This window comes from Microcebus murinus, unplaced genomic scaffold, assembly GCF_040939455.1.
Source record: "Microcebus murinus isolate Inina unplaced genomic scaffold, M.murinus_Inina_mat1.0 scaf019_hap2_Mmur4.0, whole genome shotgun sequence".
NCBI classification, from domain to species: domain Eukaryota; kingdom Metazoa; phylum Chordata; class Mammalia; order Primates; family Cheirogaleidae; genus Microcebus; species Microcebus murinus.
The window spans coordinates 308314-331572 of record NW_027438965.1 but is presented as its reverse complement, the minus strand read 5'-3'; the positions used below and the strand labels follow the sequence as shown (position 1 = coordinate 331572).

Here is a 23259-nt window from a genome sequence, read left to right as displayed (position 1 = left end):
TGTCACCTGTCACCGTCCTCTGCCCCTGCCTGACACGCTCCTCCCCGCCCGGGCCGTCACCGTCCTCGGCCCCTGCCTGACGGGGCTCCTCCGTCGCCTGGGCCTTCCAAGGGCTTGGTGTGGACGCTGGTTCCAGGACGCCCTCCCAGGGACCCGGTAGCAGGGCGGCCGCAGCGTCTCGCGCCACCCAACCGTCCGCCGGCCGGCGGCCGGCGCTAAGTGGCCTGCGGGGGACGTGCCCCCACTGTGGGGCGGGCGCCCAGCCTGGTGTCTTCTCTGAGGCCCCGTGGCTGCTTTTCCCCCCCGCAAGGGGAGAGCCGCGGAGGTGGGGACCGCCTCCTCGTGGGGACGTACACCCAGCTCTCCACGTCGGATTCCGGGGCTCTCTGTCCTGCCAGAAGGCCCAGCTGGCCTGCGGGTCCTTAGAGTGGCAAAAACATCCGAAAACTGAGATTGAGGGTCCGGTGGTTGTCTGCACTTTTGTGCTGGGCACCCCAGGGAGGCCCGGGGGCTGGCTGGACAACGCGGTCTGCTGGGCACGGGGGGGGGGTTTGGAGGAGCAACTGATGCCCTTTGCACTTTGGGTAGCAAGTGTCTGAGGTGTCTCTGAGCCCTGCGCCATGTCGGGGGGTGGGGTGGGGGGGTGGGAGGTCGGGGGGGGGTGTGGAGGAGCAGGAGGAGGAGGAGGAGGAGGTGGGAAGGGCCGTGGCCTGCAGTCGTGTTCCCGGGGTGGCTTCTTCCACAGGCTGCTTGGCCTGGGCTCCCTGCACCTGGGCCTTTGGAGGACTGGCCCTGTGCTTGCCAACGCTTCCCCTGCAGGGACCCAGAGCTGGGAGGTTGCATCTCTCAGCCCTGGGTCGGGCAGAGCCCCAGCGGGCCATGCCCACAACCTCTCTCAGCACGGGTCCCCCAGAAGGCTCCTTTGGGACCAGGATTCTCTTGCGGGTGACTCTTTAAGGTCTGGCCCCTGGATGGAGGGGCACCAGGAGTAGAGGAGCAGGAAGGGGAAGGGGGTGGCCATGCGAGGGGACACTTTCAGGCCAAGTCCCAGCTTCAGCCTGATCCTCCTGGGAACCCCGGGGTGTACGTCACACCTCCTGGTTGTCCCGCTCTGAGACAAGGGCTCTGAGACAAGGAGCCGGGCTTCGCATTCCCCCAGCAGCCAGTCGTGGGCTGAGGACACCTGGGGCGTTGGGAACTCCCTGGCTTCTCCTTGGCTTAACATCTGGAGCTGCTTGTGAATCGTGCCGCCACACACACCCGAGTGCAGGTGTCTTCTGCACAGACTGCGGGCCTCGCTCTTCTGAATGCCGCTAGCTCGCCACCCACCCACGGGTGAACCTGGTCAGGGTACTTTCTCTCGGGGGCAGACTCTGATCCTGGCGGGCTACCGGTGTTTCTGTTTGCTCGTTTCTTTCTTCCATTTCGGGAAAGGCTTCCTTACTGGGTGTGGAAATCTCCTATGCCTTTCCTCGCCTATTCTGTCAGCTTTAAAATTCTCTTTCAGTTGCCACCCTCACAGATGGATTAGGAAACTCTTTCCGGTGCACTCATTAGTGAAATGACCTCAATGAAGCTGGAATCCAATATCTAATCGCCGATTTTTAGCGAGTCCACACGCCAGGGTGGTCGGGGTCCAATGCAGCCCCGGCCAGGCCCAGGCCCCTTGGACTGGGCCACAGGAGGACACAGAGGAGGGTCCCGGCCCCCACGGTCGCGTTGCCGGCAGTTCTCCAAGGGCTTGGGCGTTTTCCAGAGGTAGGAGATGGAGGGGACTGATTTCTTCAGCGCCCCACAAACCACGCCACCCCACCCATGGGACACATCCCTAGAGAGAGAGAGAGACGCCCCATACACTCGCTCCCCTCCCCCATGCGCTGTGCCCCAGCCCGGGCCCGGGGGAATAGGCGGCAGCCCACCCACAGGGTGGGGGGCGCAGCTGAAAGGGGTTGTCGGGGATGGCGGACCCTGCCTGGGGTCAAAGGGCAGGCGACCCGCGCGTGCGCAATCGGCGGCGGCGGCGGCGGCGGCCACGAGCTGGGGGTGGGCCAGGCGAGGAGAGGAAGGGGGCTGGAAGGTCTCCACCTTGGCGAGTCCAGCCGTGGAGGCGCATCTTGTGTGAGTGTGAGTGAGTGAGTGTGAGTGTGTGTGTGTGTGTGTGTGTGTGTGTGTGTATAGAGAGACAGCCCCCCACCCCGGCCCGCCGCTCCCTGCCCGCCCCGCCCCGCCCCGCCCCGCCCCGCCTGTCACCCCCGTCCCTCGGAGCCCGCCGGACCCGGCCGGTGAACTCAACAGGCCCGGCCCGGTGCGGGTCAGCGCCGGCGCGGGGCCTGGGGCGGGGGGAGGAGGCGGCGGGGAAGCGCAGAGAGGCTCGGCTTCTTGAGCGGGGCAGGGGCCACACCACCCTGAACGCGCCCGATCTCGTCTGGTCTCGGAAGCTAAGCAGGGTCGGGCCTGGTTAGTACTTGGATGGGAGACCGCCTGGGAATACCGGGTGCCGTAGGCTTCTTCTTTTTTTTTTTTTTGTTTTGCCTCTTGTTCTGTCCCCTTTCTGGGAGCGAGTCGGCGGCCCGGGGTGGGGGTCACCCCCACCCTCAGCGCCCGCCGCGGTGCCTGGCGCCCCAGCCCGCACCGTGGGGCCTCCTCTTGTCCCAAGCCGCGACACCGCCGTCACGCGGCAGCATGCGTGGCTTCTGGACTGTCAGGTCTCAGACCAAAGGTCTGCTCTGTGGGAACCGACACGCTGGAGGAAACCTTGAGAGTCTGAGAGGGGAGGGAGTTCCAGAAGAAGGCCAGGATGTCATTTTGAGGGAGTATGTGACCAGAACTCGTCCCGTTGCTTTTGGGGTTCTATGGGCTACACGTAGGAATCTTTGGTGGTGGCACCTGATGTTGGGGGATCCGGAGTCACACCCAGACCTGCTCCACAGGCCTCCTTTTACTTTTCTCTTCGGATTCATTATGTTTAAAAAGTGTCTCTTATCTCTATGATTGCATTTTCTTTTCTCTCTCTTTTCAAGCAGATGATGGGAGTCCAAGTATTAAGGTGACATGTGTTGCCCGTGCCCCCCTCCCCCCTGTGTTCTTATTCATTTACCTCTGATGTTGTTCCAGCGTATTGTGGGGGTACCAATGTTAAGGTCGGGTACGTTGCCCTCTCCCAGCCTCCCCCCTCGGGTCAGAGCCTCAAGTGCGCCCATCCCCCAGTCGGTGCGCACCCACCCCGTTCCTAATGGAGGTGTATGCCCATCCCCTCCCCCCACCCGCCCGACACCCACCCGATGAAGGTGATTCCTCTGTGTCCACTTAGGTGTCCATCGGTTCGTACCCATTTGCTGGTGAGCGCGAGCACGTGGTGCTCGTGTGTCCATTCTTGGGCTACCTGGCTTACTGGAACGGGTTCCAGCTCTGGCCAGGAGAACCACGAGAGGTGCCCTCTCACCGCTGCTCCTCCTAGCTGAATAGCACTCCGTGGTGTCCACGCGCCACATTTCATTTACGCACTCGTGGGTCGATGGGCACTCGGGTCGCTTCCAGGTCTTTGCGATTGTGACTTGTGCCCTGACTCTAACCCTAACCCTTACCCAGCCCGTCTCCTCCTCGGCCCCTGCCTGACTGACTCCTTCCCGCCCGGCCTGTCACCTGTCACCGTCCTCTGCCCCTGCCTGACACGCTCCTCCCCGCCCGGGCCGTCACCGTCCTCGGCCCCTGCCTGACGGGGCTCCTCCGTCGCCTGGGCCTTCCAAGGGCTTGGTGTGGACGCTGGTTCCAGGACGCCCTCCCAGGAACCCGGTAGCAGGGCGGCCGCAGCGTCTCGCGCCACCCAACCGTCCGCCGGCCGGCGGCCGGCGCTAAGTGGCCTGCGGGGGACGTGCCCCCACTGTGGGGCGGGCGCCCAGCCTGGTGTCTTCTCTGAGGCCCCGTGGCTGCTTTTCCCCCCCGCAAGGGGAGAGCCGCGGAGGTGGGGACCGCCTCCTCGTGGGGACGTACACCCAGCTCTCCACGTCGGATTCCGGGGCTCTCTGTCCTGCCAGAAGGCCCAGCTGGCCTGCGGGTCCTTAGAGTGGCAAAAACATCCGAAAACTGAGATTGAGGGTCCGGTGGTTGTCTGCACTTTTGTGCTGGGCACCCCAGGGAGGCCCGGGGGCTGGCTGGACAACGCGGTCTGCTGGGCAGGGGGGGGGTTTGGAGGAGCAACTGATGCCCTTTGCACTTTGGGTAGCAAGTGTCTGAGGTGTCTCTGAGCCCTGCGCCATGTCGGGGGGTGGGGTGGGGGGGTGGGAGGTCGGGGGGGGGTGGAGGAGCAGGAGGAGGAGGAGGAGGAGGTGGGAAGGGCCGTGGCCTGCAGTCGTGTTCCCGGGGTGGCTTCTTCCACAGGCTGCTTGGCCTGGGCTCCCTGCACCTGGGCCTTTGGAGGACTGGCCCTGTGCTTGCCAACGCTTCCCCTGCAGGGACCCAGAGCTGGGAGGTTGCATCTCTCAGCCCTGGGTCGGGCAGAGCCCCAGCGGGCCATGCCCACAACCTCTCTCAGCACGGGTCCCCCAGAAGGCTCCTTTGGGACCAGGATTCTCTTGCGGGTGACTCTTTAAGGTCTGGCCCCTGGATGGAGGGGCACCAGGAGTAGAGGAGCAGGAAGGGGAAGGGGGTGGCCATGCGAGGGGACACTTTCAGGCCAAGTCCCAGCTTCAGCCTGATCCTCCTGGGAACCCCGGGGTGTACGTCACACCTCCTGGTTGTCCCGCTCTGAGACAAGGGCTCTGAGACAAGGAGCCGGGCTTCGCATTCCCCCAGCAGCCAGTCGTGGGCTGAGGACACCTGGGGCGTTGGGAACTCCCTGGCTTCTCCTTGGCTTAACATCTGGAGCTGCTTGTGAATCGTGCCGCCACACACACCCGAGTGCAGGTGTCTTCTGCACAGACTGCGGGCCTCGCTCTTCTGAATGCCGCTAGCTCGCCACCCACCCACGGGTGAACCTGGTCAGGGTACTTTCTCTCGGGGGCAGACTCTGATCCTGGCGGGCTACCGGTGTTTCTGTTTGCTCGTTTCTTTCTTCCATTTCGGGAAAGGCTTCCTTACTGGGTGTGGAAATCTCCTATGCCTTTCCTCGCCTATTCTGTCAGCTTTAAAATTCTCTTTCAGTTGCCACCCTCACAGATGGATTAGGAAACTCTTTCCGGTGCACTCATTAGTGAAATGACCTCAATGAAGCTGGAATCCAATATCTAATCGCCGATTTTTAGCGAGTCCACACGCCAGGGTGGTCGGGGTCCAATGCAGCCCCGGCCAGGCCCAGGCCCCTTGGACTGGGCCACAGGAGGACACAGAGGAGGGTCCCGGCCCCCACGGTCGCGTTGCCGGCAGTTCTCCAAGGGCTTGGGCGTTTTCCAGAGGTAGGAGATGGAGGGGACTGATTTCTTCAGCGCCCCACAAACCACGCCACCCCACCCATGGGACACATCCCTAGAGAGAGAGAGAGACGCCCCATACACTCGCTCCCCTCCCCCATGCGCTGTGCCCCAGCCCGGGCCCGGGGGAATAGGCGGCAGCCCACCCACAGGGTGGGGGGCCCAGCTGAAAGGGGTTGTCGGGGAGGGCGGCCCCTGCCTGGGGTCAAAGGGCGGGCGACCCGCGCGTGCGCAATCGGCGGCGGCGGCGGCGGCCGGCCAGGAGCTGGGGGTGGGCCAGGCGAGGAGAGGAAGGGGGCTGGAAGGTCTCCACCTTGGCGAGTCCAGCCGTGGAGGCGCATCTTGTGTGAGTGTGAGTGAGTGAGTGTGAGTGTGAGTGTGTGTGTGTGTGTGTGTGTGTGTGTGTGTATAGAGAGACAGCCCCCCACCCCGGCCCGCCGCTCTCTGCCCGCCCCGCCCCGCCCCGCCTGTCACCCCCGTCCCTCGGAGCCCGCCGGACCCGGCCGGTGAACTCAACAGGCCCGGCCCGGTGCGGGTCAGCGCCGGCGCGGGGCCTGGGGCGGGGGGAGGAGGCGGCGGGGAAGCGCAGAGAGGCTCGGCTTCTTGAGCGGGGCAGGGGCGCCCTCCGCCGTCTAGGGCCACACCACCCTGAACGCGCCCGATCTCGTCTGGTCTCGGAAGCTAAGCAGGGTCGGGCCTGGTTAGTACTTGGATGGGAGACCGCCTGGGAATACCGGGTGCCGTAGGCTTCTTCTTTTTTTTTTTTTTGTTTTGCCTCTTGTTCTGTCCCCTTTCTGGGAGCGAGTCGGCGGCCCGGGGTGGGGTCACCCCCACCCTCAGCGCCCGCCGCGGTGCCTGGCGCCCCAGCCCGCACCGTGGGGCCTCCTCTTGTCCCAAGCCGCGACACCGCCGTCACGCGGCAGCATGCGTGGCTTCTGGACTGTCAGGTCTCAGACCAAAGGTCTGCTCTGTGGGAACCGACACGCTGGAGGAAACCTTGAGAGTCTGAGAGGGGAGGGAGTTCCAGAAGAAGGCCAGGATGTCATTTTGAGGGAGTATGTGACCAGAACTCGTCCCGTTGCTTTTGGGGTTCTATGGGCTACACGTAGGAATCTTTGGTGGTGGCACCTGATGTTGGGGGATCCGGAGTCACACCCAGACCTGCTCCACAGGCCTCCTTTTACTTTTCTCTTCGGATTCATTATGTTTAAAAAGTGTCTCTTATCTCTATGATTGCATTTTCTTTTCTCTCTCTTTTCAAGCAGATGATGGGAGTCCAAGTATTAAGGTGACATGTGTTGCCCGTGCCCCCCTCCCCCCTGTGTTCTTATTCATTTACCTCTGATGTTGTTCCAGCGTATTGTGGGGGTACCAATGTTAAGGTCGGGTACGTTGCCCTCTCCCAGCCTCCCCCCTCGGGTCAGAGCCTCAAGTGCGCCCATCCCCCAGTCGGTGCGCACCCACCCCGTTCCTAATGGAGGTGTATGCCCATCCCCTCCCCCCACCCGCCCGACACCCACCCGATGAAGGTGATTCCTCTGTGTCCACTTAGGTGTCCATCGGTTCGTACCCATTTGCTGGTGAGCGCGAGCACGTGGTGCTCGTGTGTCCATTCTTGGGCTACCTGGCTTACTGGAACGGGTTCCAGCTCTGGCCAGGAGAACCACGAGAGGTGCCCTCTCACCGCTGCTCCTCCTAGCTGAATAGCACTCCGTGGTGTCCACGCGCCACATTTCATTTACGCACTCGTGGGTCGATGGGCACTCGGGTCGCTTCCAGGTCTTTGCGATTGTGACTTGTGCCCTGACTCTAACCCTAACCCTTACCCAGCCCGTCTCCTCCTCGGCCCCTGCCTGACTGACTCCTTCCCGCCCGGCCTGTCACCTGTCACCGTCCTCTGCCCCTGCCTGACACGCTCCTCCCCGCCCGGGCCGTCACCGTCCTCGGCCCCTGCCTGACGGGGCTCCTCCGTCGCCTGGGCCTTCCAAGGGCTTGGTGTGGACGCTGGTTCCAGGACGCCCTCCCAGGAACCCGGTAGCAGGGCGGCCGCAGCGTCTCGCGCCACCCAACCGTCCGCCGGCCGGCGGCCGGCGCTAAGTGGCCTGCGGGGGACGTGCCCCCACTGTGGGGCGGGCGCCCAGCCTGGTGTCTTCTCTGAGGCCCCGTGGCTGCTTTTCCCCCCCGCAAGGGGAGAGCCGCGGAGGTGGGGACCGCCTCCTCGTGGGGACGTACACCCAGCTCTCCACGTCGGATTCCGGGGCTCTCTGTCCTGCCAGAAGGCCCAGCTGGCCTGCGGGTCCTTAGAGTGGCAAAAACATCCGAAAACTGAGATTGAGGGTCCGGTGGTTGTCTGCACTTTTGTGCTGGGCACCCCAGGGAGGCCCGGGGGCTGGCTGGACAACGCGGTCTGCTGGGCAGGGGGGGGGTTTGGAGGAGCAACTGATGCCCTTTGCACTTTGGGTAGCAAGTGTCTGAGGTGTCTCTGAGCCCTGCGCCATGTCGGGGGGTGGGGTGGGGGGGTGGGAGGTCGGGGGGGGGTGGAGGAGCAGGAGGAGGAGGAGGAGGAGGTGGGAAGGGCCGTGGCCTGCAGTCGTGTTCCCGGGGTGGCTTCTTCCACAGGCTGCTTGGCCTGGGCTCCCTGCACCTGGGCCTTTGGAGGACTGGCCCTGTGCTTGCCAACGCTTCCCCTGCAGGGACCCAGAGCTGGGAGGTTGCATCTCTCAGCCCTGGGTCGGGCAGAGCCCCAGCGGGCCATGCCCACAACCTCTCTCAGCACGGGTCCCCCAGAAGGCTCCTTTGGGACCAGGATTCTCTTGCGGGTGACTCTTTAAGGTCTGGCCCCTGGATGGAGGGGCACCAGGAGTAGAGGAGCAGGAAGGGGAAGGGGGTGGCCATGCGAGGGGACACTTTCAGGCCAAGTCCCAGCTTCAGCCTGATCCTCCTGGGAACCCCGGGGTGTACGTCACACCTCCTGGTTGTCCCGCTCTGAGACAAGGGCTCTGAGACAAGGAGCCGGGCTTCGCATTCCCCCAGCAGCCAGTCGTGGGCTGAGGACACCTGGGGCGTTGGGAACTCCCTGGCTTCTCCTTGGCTTAACATCTGGAGCTGCTTGTGAATCGTGCCGCCACACACACCCGAGTGCAGGTGTCTTCTGCACAGACTGCGGGCCTCGCTCTTCTGAATGCCGCTAGCTCGCCACCCACCCACGGGTGAACCTGGTCAGGGTACTTTCTCTCGGGGGCAGACTCTGATCCTGGCGGGCTACCGGTGTTTCTGTTTGCTCGTTTCTTTCTTCCATTTCGGGAAAGGCTTCCTTACTGGGTGTGGAAATCTCCTATGCCTTTCCTCGCCTATTCTGTCAGCTTTAAAATTCTCTTTCAGTTGCCACCCTCACAGATGGATTAGGAAACTCTTTCCGGTGCACTCATTAGTGAAATGACCTCAATGAAGCTGGAATCCAATATCTAATCGCCGATTTTTAGCGAGTCCACACGCCAGGGTGGTCGGGGTCCAATGCAGCCCCGGCCAGGCCCAGGCCCCTTGGACTGGGCCACAGGAGGACACAGAGGAGGGTCCCGGCCCCCACGGTCGCGTTGCCGGCAGTTCTCCAAGGGCTTGGGCGTTTTCCAGAGGTAGGAGATGGAGGGGACTGATTTCTTCAGCGCCCCACAAACCACGCCACCCCACCCATGGGACACATCCCTAGAGAGAGAGAGAGACGCCCCATACACTCGCTCCCCTCCCCCATGCGCTGTGCCCCAGCCCGGGCCCGGGGGAATAGGCGGCAGCCCACCCACAGGGTGGGGGGCGCAGCTGAAAGGGGTTGTCGGGGATGGCGGCCCCTGCCTGGGGTCAAAGGGCGGGCGACCCGCGCGTGCGCAATCGGCGGCGGCGGCGGCGGCGGCGGCGGCCACGAGCTGGGGGTGGGCCAGGCGAGGAGAGGAAGGGGGCTGGAAGGTCTCCACCTTGGCGAGTCCAGCCGTGGAGGCGCATCTTGTGTGAGTGTGAGTGAGTGAGTGTGAGTGTGAGTGTGTGTGTGTGTGTGTGTGTGTGTGTGTGTATAGAGAGACAGCCCCCCACCCCGGCCCGCCGCTCCCTGCCCGCCCCGCCCCGCCCCGCCCCGCCCCGCCTGTCACCCCCGTCCCTCGGAGCCCGCCGGACCCGGCCGGTGAACTCAACAGGCCCGGCCCGGTGCGGGTCAGCGCCGGCGCGGGGCCTGGGGCGGGGGGAGGAGGCGGCGGGGAAGCGCAGAGAGGCTCGGCTTCTTGAGCGGGGCAGGGGCGCCCTCCGCCGTCTAGGGCCACACCACCCTGAACGCGCCCGATCTCGTCTGGTCTCGGAAGCTAAGCAGGGTCGGGCCTGGTTAGTACTTGGATGGGAGACCGCCTGGGAATACCGGGTGCCGTAGGCTTCTTCTTTTTTTTTTTTTGTTTTGCCTCTTGTTCTGTCCCCTTTCTGGGAGCGAGTCGGCGGCCCGGGGTGGGGTCACCCCCACCCTCAGCGCCCGCCGCGGTGCCTGGCGCCCCAGCCCGCACCGTGGGGCCTCCTCTTGTCCCAAGCCGCGACACCGCCGTCACGCGGCAGCATGCGTGGCTTCTGGACTGTCAGGTCTCAGACCAAAGGTCTGCTCTGTGGGAACCGACACGCTGGAGGAAACCTTGAGAGTCTGAGAGGGGAGGGAGTTCCAGAAGGCCAGGATGTCATTTTGAGGGAGTATGTGACCAGAACTCGTCCCGTTGCTTTTGGGGTTCTATGGGCTACACGTAGGAATCTTTGGTGGTGGCACCTGATGTTGGGGGATCCGGAGTCACACCCAGACCTGCTCCACAGGCCTCCTTTTACTTTTCTCTTCGGATTCATTATGTTTAAAAAGTGTCTCTTATCTCTATGATTGCATTTTCTTTTCTCTCTCTTTTCAAGCAGATGATGGGAGTCCAAGTATTAAGGTGACATGTGTTGCCCGTGCCCCCCTCCCCCCTGTGTTCTTATTCATTTACCTCTGATGTTGTTCCAGCGTATTGTGGGGGTACCAATGTTAAGGTCGGGTACGTTGCCCTCTCCCAGCCTCCCCCCTCGGGTCAGAGCCTCAAGTGCGCCCATCCCCCAGTCGGTGCGCACCCACCCCGTTCCTAATGGAGGTGTATGCCCATCCCCTCCCCCCACCCGCCCGACACCCACCCGATGAAGGTGATTCCTCTGTGTCCACTTAGGTGTCCATCGGTTCGTACCCATTTGCTGGTGAGCGCGAGCACGTGGTGCTCGTGTGTCCATTCTTGGGCTACCTGGCTTACTGGAACGGGTTCCAGCTCTGGCCAGGAGAACCACGAGAGGTGCCCTCTCACCGCTGCTCCTCCTAGCTGAATAGCACTCCGTGGTGTCCACGCGCCACATTTCATTTACGCACTCGTGGGTCGATGGGCACTCGGGTCGCTTCCAGGTCTTTGCGATTGTGACTTGTGCCCTGACTCTAACCCTAACCCTTACCCAGCCCGTCTCCTCCTCGGCCCCTGCCTGACTGACTCCTTCCCGCCCGGCCTGTCACCTGTCACCGTCCTCTGCCCCTGCCTGACACGCTCCTCCCCGCCCGGGCCGTCACCGTCCTCGGCCCCTGCCTGACGGGGCTCCTCCGTCGCCTGGGCCTTCCAAGGGCTTGGTGTGGACGCTGGTTCCAGGACGCCCTCCCAGGGACCCGGTAGCAGGGCGGCCGCAGCGTCTCGCGCCACCCAACCGTCCGCCGGCCGGCGGCCGGCGCTAAGTGGCCTGCGGGGGACGTGCCCCCACTGTGGGGCGGGCGCCCAGCCTGGTGTCTTCTCTGAGGCCCCGTGGCTGCTTTTCCCCCCCGCAAGGGGAGAGCCGCGGAGGTGGGGACCGCCTCCTCGTGGGGACGTACACCCAGCTCTCCACGTCGGATTCCGGGGCTCTCTGTCCTGCCAGAAGGCCCAGCTGGCCTGCGGGTCCTTAGAGTGGCAAAAACATCCGAAAACTGAGATTGAGGGTCCGGTGGTTGTCTGCACTTTTGTGCTGGGCACCCCAGGGAGGCCCGGGGGCTGGCTGGACAACGCGGTCTGCTGGGCACGGGGGGGGGTTTGGAGGAGCAACTGATGCCCTTTGCACTTTGGGTAGCAAGTGTCTGAGGTGTCTCTGAGCCCTGCGCCATGTCGGGGGGTGGGGTGGGGGGGTGGGAGGTCGGGGGGGGGTGTGGAGGAGCAGGAGGAGGAGGAGGAGGAGGTGGGAAGGGCCGTGGCCTGCAGTCGTGTTCCCGGGGTGGCTTCTTCCACAGGCTGCTTGGCCTGGGCTCCCTGCACCTGGGCCTTTGGAGGACTGGCCCTGTGCTTGCCAACGCTTCCCCTGCAGGGACCCAGAGCTGGGAGGTTGCATCTCTCAGCCCTGGGTCGGGCAGAGCCCCAGCGGGCCATGCCCACAACCTCTCTCAGCACGGGTCCCCCAGAAGGCTCCTTTGGGACCAGGATTCTCTTGCGGGTGACTCTTTAAGGTCTGGCCCCTGGATGGAGGGGCACCAGGAGTAGAGGAGCAGGAAGGGGAAGGGGGTGGCCATGCGAGGGGACACTTTCAGGCCAAGTCCCAGCTTCAGCCTGATCCTCCTGGGAACCCCGGGGTGTACGTCACACCTCCTGGTTGTCCCGCTCTGAGACAAGGGCTCTGAGACAAGGAGCCGGGCTTCGCATTCCCCCAGCAGCCAGTCGTGGGCTGAGGACACCTGGGGCGTTGGGAACTCCCTGGCTTCTCCTTGGCTTAACATCTGGAGCTGCTTGTGAATCGTGCCGCCACACACACCCGAGTGCAGGTGTCTTCTGCACAGACTGCGGGCCTCGCTCTTCTGAATGCCGCTAGCTCGCCACCCACCCACGGGTGAACCTGGTCAGGGTACTTTCTCTCGGGGGCAGACTCTGATCCTGGCGGGCTACCGGTGTTTCTGTTTGCTCGTTTCTTTCTTCCATTTCGGGAAAGGCTTCCTTACTGGGTGTGGAAATCTCCTATGCCTTTCCTCGCCTATTCTGTCAGCTTTAAAATTCTCTTTCAGTTGCCACCCTCACAGATGGATTAGGAAACTCTTTCCGGTGCACTCATTAGTGAAATGACCTCAATGAAGCTGGAATCCAATATCTAATCGCCGATTTTTAGCGAGTCCACACGCCAGGGTGGTCGGGGTCCAATGCAGCCCCGGCCAGGCCCAGGCCCCTTGGACTGGGCCACAGGAGGACCCAGAGGAGGGTCCCGGCCCCCACGGTCGCGTTGCCGGCAGTTCTCCAAGGGCTTGGGCGTTTTCCAGAGGTAGGAGATGGAGGGGACTGATTTCTTCAGCGCCCCACAAACCACGCCACCCCACCCATGGGACACATCCCTAGAGAGAGAGAGAGACGCCCCATACACTCGCTCCCCTCCCCCATGCGCTGTGCCCCAGCCCGGGCCCGGGGGAATAGGCGGCAGCCCACCCACAGGGTGGGGGGCGCAGCTGAAAGGGGTTGTGGGGATGGCGGCCCCTGCCTGGGGTCAAAGGGCGGGCGACCCGCGCGTGCGCAATCGGCGGCGGCGGCGGCGGCGGCGGCGGCGGCGGCGGCGGCGGCCACGAGCTGGGGGTGGGCCAGGCGAGGAGAGGAAGGGGGCTGGAAGGTCTCCACCTTGGCGAGTCCAGCCGTGGAGGCGCATCTTGTGTGAGTGTGAGTGAGTGAGTGTGAGTGTGTGTGTGTGTGTGTGTGTGTGTGTGTGTATAGAGAGACAGCCCCCCACCCCGGCCCGCCGCTCCCTGCCCGCCCCGCCCCGCCTGTCACCCCCGTCCCTCGGAGCCCGCCGGACCTGGCCGGTGAACTCAACAGGCCCGGCCCGGTGCGGGTCAGCGCCGGCGCGGGGCCTGGGGCGGGGGGAGGAGGCGGCGGGGAAGCGCAGAGAGGCTCGGCTTCTTGAGCGGGGCAGGGGCGCCCTCCGCCGTCTAGGGCCACACCACCCTGAACGCGCCCGATCTCGTCTGGTCTCGGAAGCTAAGCAGGGTCGGGCCTGGTTAGTACTTGGATGGGAGACCGCCTGGGAATACCGGGTGCCGTAGGCTTCTTCTTTTTTTTTTTTTTGTTTTGCCTCTTGTTCTGTCCCCTTTCTGGGAGCGAGTCGGCGGCCCGGGGTGGGGGTCACCCCCACCCTCAGCGCCCGCCGCGGTGCCTGGCGCCCCAGCCCGCACCGTGGGGCCTCCTCTTGTCCCAAGCCGCGACACCGCCGTCACGCGGCAGCATGCGTGGCTTCTGGACTGTCAGGTCTCAGACCAAAGGTCTGCTCTGTGGGAACCGACACGCTGGAGGAAACCTTGAGAGTCTGAGAGGGGAGGGAGTTCCAGAAGAAGGCCAGGATGTCATTTTGAGGGAGTATGTGACCAGAACTCGTCCCGTTGCTTTTGGGGTTCTATGGGCTACACGTAGGAATCTTTGGTGGTGGCACCTGATGTTGGGGGATCCGGAGTCACACCCAGACCTGCTCCACAGGCCTCCTTTTACTTTTCTCTTCGGATTCATTATGTTTAAAAAGTGTCTCTTATCTCTATGATTGCATTTTCTTTTCTCTCTCTTTTCAAGCAGATGATGGGAGTCCAAGTATTAAGGTGACATGTGTTGCCCGTGCCCCCCTCCCCCCTGTGTTCTTATTCATTTACCTCTGATGTTGTTCCAGCGTATTGTGGGGGTACCAATGTTAAGGTCGGGTACGTTGCCCTCTCCCAGCCTCCCCCCTCGGGTCAGAGCCTCAAGTGCGCCCATCCCCCAGTCGGTGCGCACCCACCCCGTTCCTAATGGAGGTGTATGCCCATCCCCTCCCCCCACCCGCCCGACACCCACCCGATGAAGGTGATTCCTCTGTGTCCACTTAGGTGTCCATCGGTTCGTACCCATTTGCTGGTGAGCGCGAGCACGTGGTGCTCGTGTGTCCATTCTTGGGCTACCTGGCTTACTGGAACGGGTTCCAGCTCTGGCCAGGAGAACCACGAGAGGTGCCCTCTCACCGCTGCTCCTCCTAGCTGAATAGCACTCCGTGGTGTCCACGCGCCACATTTCATTTACGCACTCGTGGGTCGATGGGCACTCGGGTCGCTTCCAGGTCTTTGCGATTGTGACTTGTGCCCTGACTCTAACCCTAACCCTTACCCAGCCCGTCTCCTCCTCGGCCCCTGCCTGACTGACTCCTTCCCGCCCGGCCTGTCACCTGTCACCGTCCTCTGCCCCTGCCTGACACGCTCCTCCCCGCCCGGGGCCGTCACCGTCCTCGGCCCCTGCCTGACGGGGCTCCTCCGTCGCCTGGGCCTTCCAAGGGCTTGGTGTGGACGCTGGTTCCAGGACGCCCTCCCAGGAACCCGGTAGCAGGGCGGCCGCAGCGTCTCGCGCCACCCAACCGTCCGCCGGCCGGCGGCCGGCGCTAAGTGGCCTGCGGGGGACGTGCCCCCACTGTGGGGCGGGCGCCCAGCCTGGTGTCTTCTCTGAGGCCCCGTGGCTGCTTTTCCCCCCCGCAAGGGGAGAGCCGCGGAGGTGGGGACCGCCTCCTCGTGGGGACGTACACCCAGCTCTCCACGTCGGATTCCGGGGCTCTCTGTCCTGCCAGAAGGCCCAGCTGGCCTGCGGGTCCTTAGAGTGGCAAAAACATCCGAAAACTGAGATTGAGGGTCCGGTGGTTGTCTGCACTTTTGTGCTGGGCACCCCAGGGAGGCCCGGGGGCTGGCTGGACAACGCGGTCTGCTGGGCAGGGGGGGGGTTTGGAGGAGCAACTGATGCCCTTTGCACTTTGGGTAGCAAGTGTCTGAGGTGTCTCTGAGCCCTGCGCCATGTCGGGGGGTGGGGTGGGGGGGTGGGAGGTCGGGGGGTGTGGAGGAGCAGGAGGAGGAGGAGGAGGAGGTGGGAAGGGCCGTGGCCTGCAGTCGTGTTCCCGGGGTGGCTTCTTCCACAGGCTGCTTGGCCTGGGCTCCCTGCACCTGGGCCTTTGGAGGACTGGCCCTGTGCTTGCCAACGCTTCCCCTGCAGGGACCCAGAGCTGGGAGGTTGCATCTCTCAGCCCTGGGTCGGGCAGAGCCCCAGCGGGCCATGCCCACAACCTCTCTCAGCACGGGTCCCCCAGAAGGCTCCTTTGGGACCAGGATTCTCTTGCGGGTGACTCTTTAAGGTCTGGCCCCTGGATGGAGGGGCACCAGGAGTAGAGGAGCAGGAAGGGGAAGGGGGTGGCCATGCGAGGGGACACTTTCAGGCCAAGTCCCAGCTTCAGCCTGATCCTCCTGGGAACCCCGGGGTGTACGTCACACCTCCTGGTTGTCCCGCTCTGAGACAAGGGCTCTGAGACAAGGAGCCGGGCTTCGCATTCCCCCAGCAGCCAGTCGTGGGCTGAGGACACCTGGGGCGTTGGGAACTCCCTGGCTTCTCCTTGGCTTAACATCTGGAGCTGCTTGTGAATCGTGCCGCCACACACACCCGAGTGCAGGTGTCTTCTGCACAGACTGCGGGCCTCGCTCTTCTGAATGCCGCTAGCTCGCCACCCACCCACGGGTGAACCTGGTCAGGGTACTTTCTCTCGGGGGCAGACTCTCATCCTGGCGGGCTACCGGTGTTTCTGTTTGCTCGTTTCTTTCTTCCATTTCGGGAAAGGCTTCCTTACTGGGTGTGGAAATCTCCTATGCCTTTCCTCGCCTATTCTGTCAGCTTTAAAATTCTCTTTCAGTTGCCACCCTCACAGATGGATTAGGAAACTCTTTCCGGTGCACTCATTAGTGAAATGACCTCAATGAAGCTGGAATCCAATATCTAATCGCCGATTTTTAGCGAGTCCACACGCCAGGGTGGTCGGGGTCCAATGCAGCCCCGGCCAGGCCCAGGCCCCTTGGACTGGGCCACAGGAGGACACAGAGGAGGGTCCCGGCCCCCACGGTCGCGTTGCCGGCAGTTCTCCAAGGGCTTGGGCGTTTTCCAGAGGTAGGAGATGGAGGGGACTGATTTCTTCAGCGCCCCACAAACCACGCCACCCCACCCATGGGACACATCCCTAGAGAGAGAGAGAGACGCCCCATACACTCGCTCCCCTCCCCCATGCGCTGTGCCCCAGCCCGGGCCCGGGGGAATAGGCGGCAGCCCACCCACAGGGTGGGGGGCACAGCTGAAAGGGGTTGTCGGGGATGGCGGCCCCTGCCTGGGGTCAAAGGGCGGGCGACCCGCGCGTGCGCAATCGGCGGCGGCGGCGGCGGCGGCGGCGGCGGCGGCGGCGGCGGCCACGAGCTGGGGGTGGGCCAGGCGAGGAGAGGAAGGGGGCTGGAAGGTCTCCACCTTGGCGAGTCCAGCCGTGGAGGCGCATCTTGTGTGAGTGTGAGTGAGTGAGTGTGAGTGTGTGTGTGTGTGTGTGTGTGTGTGTATAGAGAGACAGCCCCCCACCCCGGCCCGCCGCTCCCTGCCCGCCCCGCCCCGCCTGTCACCCCCGTCCCTCGGAGCCCGCCGGACCCGGCCGGTGAACTCAACAGGCCCGGCCCGGTGCGGGTCAGCGCCGGCGCGGGGCCTGGGGCGGGGGGAGGAGGCGGCGGGGAAGCGCAGAGAGGCTCGGCTTCTTGAGCGGGGCAGGGGCGCCCTCCGCCGTCTAGGGCCACACCACCCTGAACGCGCCCGATCTCGTCTGGTCTCGGAAGCTAAGCAGGGTCGGGCCTGGTTAGTACTTGGATGGGAGACCGCCTGGGAATACCGGGTGCCGTAGGCTTCTTCTTTTTTTTTTTTTTGTTTTGCCTCTTGTTCTGTCCCCTTTCTGGGAGCGAGTCGGCGGCCCGGGGTGGGGGTCACCCCCACCCTCAGCGCCCGCCGCGGTGCCTGGCGCCCCAGCCCGCACCGTGGGGCCTCCTCTTGTCCCAAGCCGCGACACCGCCGTCACGCGGCAGCATGCGTGGCTTCTGGACTGTCAGGTCTCAGACCAAAGGTCTGCTCTGTGGGAACCGACACGCTGGAGGAAACCTTGAGAGTCTGAGAGGGGAGGGAGTTCCAGAAGAAGGCCAGGATGTCATTTTGAGGGAGTATGTGACCAGAACTCGTCCCGTTGCTTTTGGGGTTCTATGGGCTACACGTAGGAATCTTTGGTGGTGGCACCTGATGTTGGGGGATCCGGAGTCACACCCAGACCTGCTCCACAGGCCTCCTTTTACTTTTCTCTTCGGATTCATTATGTTTAAAAAGTGTCTCTTATCTCTATGATTGCATTTTCTTTTCTCTCTCTTTTCAAGCAGATGATGGGAGTCCAAGTATTAAGGTGACATGTGTTGCCCGTGCCCCCCTCCCCCCTGTGTTCTTATTCATTTACCTCTGATGTTGTTCCAGCGTATTGTGGGGGTACCAATGTTAAGGTCGGGTACGTTGCCCTCTCCCAGCCTCCCCCCTCGGGTCAGAGCCTCAAGTGCGCCCATCCCCCAGTCGGTGCGCACCCACCCCGTTCCTAATGGAGGTGTATGCCCATCCCCTCCCCCCACCCGCCCGACACCCACCCGATGAAGGTGATTCCTCTGTGTCCACTTAGGTGTCCATCGGTTCGTACCCATTTGCTGGTGAGCGCGAGCACGTGGTGCTCGTGTGTCCATTCTTGGGCTACCTGGCTTACTGGAACGGGTTCCAGCTCTGGCCAGGAGAACCACGAGAGGTGCCCTCTCACCGCTGCTCCTCCTAGCTGAATAGCACTCCGTGGTGTCCACGCGCCACATTTCATTTACGCACTCGTGGGTCGATGGGCACTCGGGTCGCTTCCAGGTCTTTGCGATTGTGACTTGTGCCCTGACTCTAACCCTAACCCTTACCCAGCCCGTCTCATCCTCGGCCCCTGCCTGACTGACTCCTTCCCGCCCGGCCTGTCACCTGTCACCGTCCTCTGCCCCTGCCTGACACGCTCCTCCCCGCCCGGGGCCGTCACCGTCCTCGGCCCCTGCCTGACGGGGCTCCTCCGTCGCCTGGGCCTTCCAAGGGCTTGGTGTGGACGCTGGTTCCAGGACGCCCTCCCAGGAACCCGGTAGCAGGGCGGCCGCAGCGTCTCGCGCCACCCAACCGTCCGCCGGCCGGCGGCCGGCGCTAAGTGGCCTGCGGGGGACGTGCCCCCACTGTGGGGCGGGCGCCCAGCCTGGTGTCTTCTCTGAGGCCCCGTGGCTGCTTTTCCCCCCCGCAAGGGGAGAGCCGCGGAGGTGGGGACCGCCTCCTCGTGGGGACGTACACCCAGCTCTCCACGTCGGATTCCGGGGCTCTCTGTCCTGCCAGAAGGCCCAGCTGGCCTGCGGGTCCTTAGAGTGGCAAAAACATCCGAAAACTGAGATTGAGGGTCCGGTGGTTGTCTGCACTTTTGTGCTGGGCACCCCAGGGAGGCCCGGGGGCTGGCTGGACAACGCGGTCTGCTGGGCAGGGGGGGGGTTTGGAGGAGCAACTGATGCCCTTTGCACTTTGGGTAGCAAGTGTCTGAGGTGTCTCTGAGCCCTGCGCCATGTCGGGGGGTGGGGTGGGGGGGTGGGAGGTCGGGGGGTGTGGAGGAGCAGGAGGAGGAGGAGGAGGAGGTGGGAAGGGCCGTGGCCTGCAGTCGTGTTCCCGGGGTGGCTTCTTCCACAGGCTGCTTGGCCTGGGCTCCCTGCACCTGGGCCTTTGGAGGACTGGCCCTGTGCTTGCCAACGCTTCCCCTGCAGGGACCCAGAGCTGGGAGGTTGCATCTCTCAGCCCTGGGTCGGGCAGAGCCCCAGCGGGCCATGCCCACAACCTCTCTCAGCACGGGTCCCCCAGAAGGCTCCTTTGGGACCAGGATTCTCTTGCGGGTGACTCTTTAAGGTCTGGCCCCTGGATGGAGGGGCACCAGGAGTAGAGGAGCAGGAAGGGGAAGGGGGTGGCCATGCGAGGGGACACTTTCAGGCCAAGTCCCAGCTTCAGCCTGATCCTCCTGGGAACCCCGGGGTGTACGTCACACCTCCTGGTTGTCCCGCTCTGAGACAAGGGCTCTGAGACAAGGAGCCGGGCTTCGCATTCCCCCAGCAGCCAGTCGTGGGCTGAGGACACCTGGGGCGTTGGGAACTCCCTGGCTTCTCCTTGGCTTAACATCTGGAGCTGCTTGTGAATCGTGCCGCCACACACACCCGAGTGCAGGTGTCTTCTGCACAGACTGCGGGCCTCGCTCTTCTGAATGCCGCTAGCTCGCCACCCACCCACGGGTGAACCTGGTCAGGGTACTTTCTCTCGGGGGCAGACTCTGATCCTGGCGGGCTACCGGTGTTTCTGTTTGCTCGTTTCTTTCTTCCATTTCGGGAAAGGCTTCCTTACTGGGTGTGGAAATCTCCTATGCCTTTCCTCGCCTATTCTGTCAGCTTTAAAATTCTCTTTCAGTTGCCACCCTCACAGATGGATTAGGAAACTCTTTCCGGTGCACTCATTAGTGAAATGACCTCAATGAAGCTGGAATCCAATATCTAATCGCCGATTTTTAGCGAGTCCACACGCCAGGGTGGTCGGGGTCCAATGCAGCCCCGGCCAGGCCCAGGCCCCTTGGACTGGGCCACAGGAGGACACAGAGGAGGGTCCCGGCCCCCACGGTCGCGTTGCCGGCAGTTCTCCAAGGGCTTGGGCGTTTTCCAGAGGTAGGAGATGGAGGGGACTGATTTCTTCAGCGCCCCACAAACCACGCCACCCCACCCATGGGACACATCCCTAGAGAGAGAGAGAGACGCCCCATACACTCGCTCCCCTCCCCCATGCGCTGTGCCCCAGCCCGGGCCCGGGGGAATAGGCGGCAGCCCACCCACAGGGTGGGGGGCACAGCTGAAAGGGGTTGTCGGGGATGGCGGCCCCTGCCTGGGGTCAAAGGGCGGGCGACCCGCGCGTGCGCAATCGGCGGCGGCGGCGGCGGCGGCGGCGGCGGCGGCGGCCACGAGCTGGGGGTGGGCCAGGCGAGGAGAGGAAGGGGGCTGGAAGGTCTCCACCTTGGCGAGTCCAGCCGTGGAGGCGCATCTTGTGTGAGTGTGAGTGAGTGAGTGTGAGTGTGTGTGTGTGTGTGTGTGTGTGTGTATAGAGAGACAGCCCCCCACCCCGGCCCGCCGCTCCCTGCCCGCCCCGCCCCGCCTGTCACCCCCGTCCCTCGGAGCCCGCCGGACCCGGCCGGTGAACTCAACAGGCCCGGCCCGGTGCGGGTCAGCGCCGGCGCGGGGCCTGGGGCGGGGGGAGGAGGCGGCGGGGAAGCGCAGAGAGGCTCGGCTTCTTGAGCGGGGCAGGGGCGCCCTCCGCCGTCTAGGGCCACACCACCCTGAACGCGCCCGATCTCGTCTGGTCTCGGAAGCTAAGCAGGGTCGGGCCTGGTTAGTACTTGGATGGGAGACCGCCTGGGAATACCGGGTGCCGTAGGCTTCTTCTTTTTTTTTTTTTTGTTTTGCCTCTTGTTCTGTCCCCTTTCTGGGAGCGAGTCGGCGGCCCGGGGTGGGGGTCACCCCCACCCTCAGCGCCCGCCGCGGTGCCTGGCGCCCCAGCCCGCACCGTGGGGCCTCCTCTTGTCCCAAGCCGCGACACCGCCGTCACGCGGCAGCATGCGTGGCTTCTGGACTGTCAGGTCTCAGACCAAAGGTCTGCTCTGTGGGAACCGACACGCTGGAGGAAACCTTGAGAGTCTGAGAGGGGAGGGAGTTCCAGAAGAAGGCCAGGATGTCATTTTGAGGGAGTATGTGACCAGAACTCGTCCCGTTGCTTTTGGGGTTCTATGGGCTACACGTAGGAATCTTTGGTGGTGGCACCTGATGTTGGGGGATCCGGAGTCACACCCAGACCTGCTCCACAGGCCTCCTTTTACTTTTCTCTTCGGATTCATTATGTTTAAAAAGTGTCTCTTATCTCTATGATTGCATTTTCTTTTCTCTCTCTTTTCAAGCAGATGATGGGAGTCCAAGTATTAAGGTGACATGTGTTGCCCGTGCCCCCCTCCCCCCTGTGTTCTTATTCATTTACCTCTGATGTTGTTCCAGCGTATTGTGGGGGTACCAATGTTAAGGTCGGGTACGTTGCCCTCTCCCAGCCTCCCCCCTCGGGTCAGAGCCTCAAGTGCGCCCATCCCCCAGTCGGTGCGCACCCACCCCGTTCCTAATGGAGGTGTATGCCCATCCCCTCCCCCCACCCGCCCGACACCCACCCGATGAAGGTGATTCCTCTGTGTCCACTTAGGTGTCCATCGGTTCGTACCCATTTGCTGGTGAGCGCGAGCACGTGGTGCTCGTGTGTCCATTCTTGGGCTACCTGGCTTACTGGAACGGGTTCCAGCTCTGGCCAGGAGAACCACGAGAGGTGCCCTCTCACCGCTGCTCCTCCTAGCTGAATAGCACTCCGTGGTGTCCACGCGCCACATTTCATTTACGCACTCGTGGGTCGATGGGCACTCGGGTCGCTTCCAGGTCTTTGCGATTGTGACTTGTGCCCTGACTCTAACCCTAACCCTTACCCAGCCCGTCTCATCCTCGGCCCCTGCCTGACTGACTCCTTCCCGCCCGGCCTGTCACCTGTCACCGTCCTCTGCCCCTGCCTGACACGCTCCTCCCCGCCCGGGGCCGTCACCGTCCTCGGCCCCTGCCTGACGGGGCTCCTCCGTCGCCTGGGCCTTCCAAGGGCTTGGTGTGGACGCTGGTTCCAGGACGCCCTCCCAGGAACCCGGTAGCAGGGCGGCCGCAGCGTCTCGCGCCACCCAACCGTCCGCCGGCCGGCGGCCGGCGCTAAGTGGCCTGCGGGGGACGTGCCCCCACTGTGGGGCGGGCGCCCAGCCTGGTGTCTTCTCTGAGGCCCCGTGGCTGCTTTTCCCCCCCGCAAGGGGAGAGCCGCGGAGGTGGGGACCGCCTCCTCGTGGGGACGTACACCCAGCTCTCCACGTCGGATTCCGGGGCTCTCTGTCCTGCCAGAAGGCCCAGCTGGCCTGCGGGTCCTTAGAGTGGCAAAAACATCCGAAAACTGAGATTGAGGGTCCGGTGGTTGTCTGCACTTTTGTGCTGGGCACCCCAGGGAGGCCCGGGGGCTGGCTGGACAACGCGGTCTGCTGGGCAGGGGGGGGGTTTGGAGGAGCAACTGATGCCCTTTGCACTTTGGGTAGCAAGTGTCTGAGGTGTCTCTGAGCCCTGCGCCATGTCGGGGGGTGGGGTGGGGGGGTGGGAGGTCGGGGGGTGTGGAGGAGCAGGAGGAGGAGGAGGAGGAGGTGGGAAGGGCCGTGGCCTGCAGTCGTGTTCCCGGGGTGGCTTCTTCCACAGGCTGCTTGGCCTGGGCTCCCTGCACCTGGGCCTTTGGAGGACTGGCCCTGTGCTTGCCAACGCTTCCCCTGCAGGGACCCAGAGCTGGGAGGTTGCATCTCTCAGCCCTGGGTCGGGCAGAGCCCCAGCGGGCCATGCCCACAACCTCTCTCAGCACGGGTCCCCCAGAAGGCTCCTTTGGGACCAGGATTCTCTTGCGGGTGACTCTTTAAGGTCTGGCCCCTGGATGGAGGGGCACCAGGAGTAGAGGAGCAGGAAGGGGAAGGGGGTGGCCATGCGAGGGGACACTTTCAGGCCAAGTCCCAGCTTCAGCCTGATCCTCCTGGGAACCCCGGGGTGTACGTCACACCTCCTGGTTGTCCCGCTCTGAGACAAGGGCTCTGAGACAAGGAGCCGGGCTTCGCATTCCCCCAGCAGCCAGTCGTGGGCTGAGGACACCTGGGGCGTTGGGAACTCCCTGGCTTCTCCTTGGCTTAACATCTGGAGCTGCTTGTGAATCGTGCCGCCACACACACCCGAGTGCAGGTGTCTTCTGCACAGACTGCGGGCCTCGCTCTTCTGAATGCCGCTAGCTCGCCACCCACCCACGGGTGAACCTGGTCAGGGTACTTTCTCTCG

General features: G+C 63.8%; 6 non-coding genes across 6 annotated transcripts; all 6 read left to right on the top strand.

Moving 5' to 3' along the window:
* Positions 1-2387: 2387 nt before the first annotated feature.
* Positions 2388-2506, top strand: LOC142867703 (5S ribosomal RNA). The gene has a single exon (XR_012917061.1). It is a non-coding gene; the product is annotated as a 5S ribosomal RNA (ribosomal RNA).
* A 3529-nt stretch (positions 2507-6035) lies between these two features.
* Positions 6036-6154, top strand: LOC142867647 (5S ribosomal RNA). The gene has a single exon (XR_012917001.1). It is a non-coding gene; the product is annotated as a 5S ribosomal RNA (ribosomal RNA).
* A 3543-nt stretch (positions 6155-9697) lies between these two features.
* On the top strand, positions 9698-9816 carry LOC142867646 (5S ribosomal RNA). Its single transcript, XR_012917000.1, has one exon. It is a non-coding gene; the product is annotated as a 5S ribosomal RNA (ribosomal RNA).
* A 3535-nt stretch (positions 9817-13351) lies between these two features.
* Positions 13352-13470, top strand: LOC142867645 (5S ribosomal RNA). The gene has a single exon (XR_012916999.1). It is a non-coding gene; the product is annotated as a 5S ribosomal RNA (ribosomal RNA).
* A 3534-nt stretch (positions 13471-17004) lies between these two features.
* LOC142867644 (5S ribosomal RNA) lies at positions 17005-17123 on the top strand. Its single transcript, XR_012916998.1, has one exon. It is a non-coding gene; the product is annotated as a 5S ribosomal RNA (ribosomal RNA).
* Positions 17124-20651: 3528 nt separating this feature from the next.
* On the top strand, positions 20652-20770 carry LOC142867643 (5S ribosomal RNA). The gene has a single exon (XR_012916997.1). It is a non-coding gene; the product is annotated as a 5S ribosomal RNA (ribosomal RNA).
* Positions 20771-23259: the final 2489 nt, after the last annotated feature.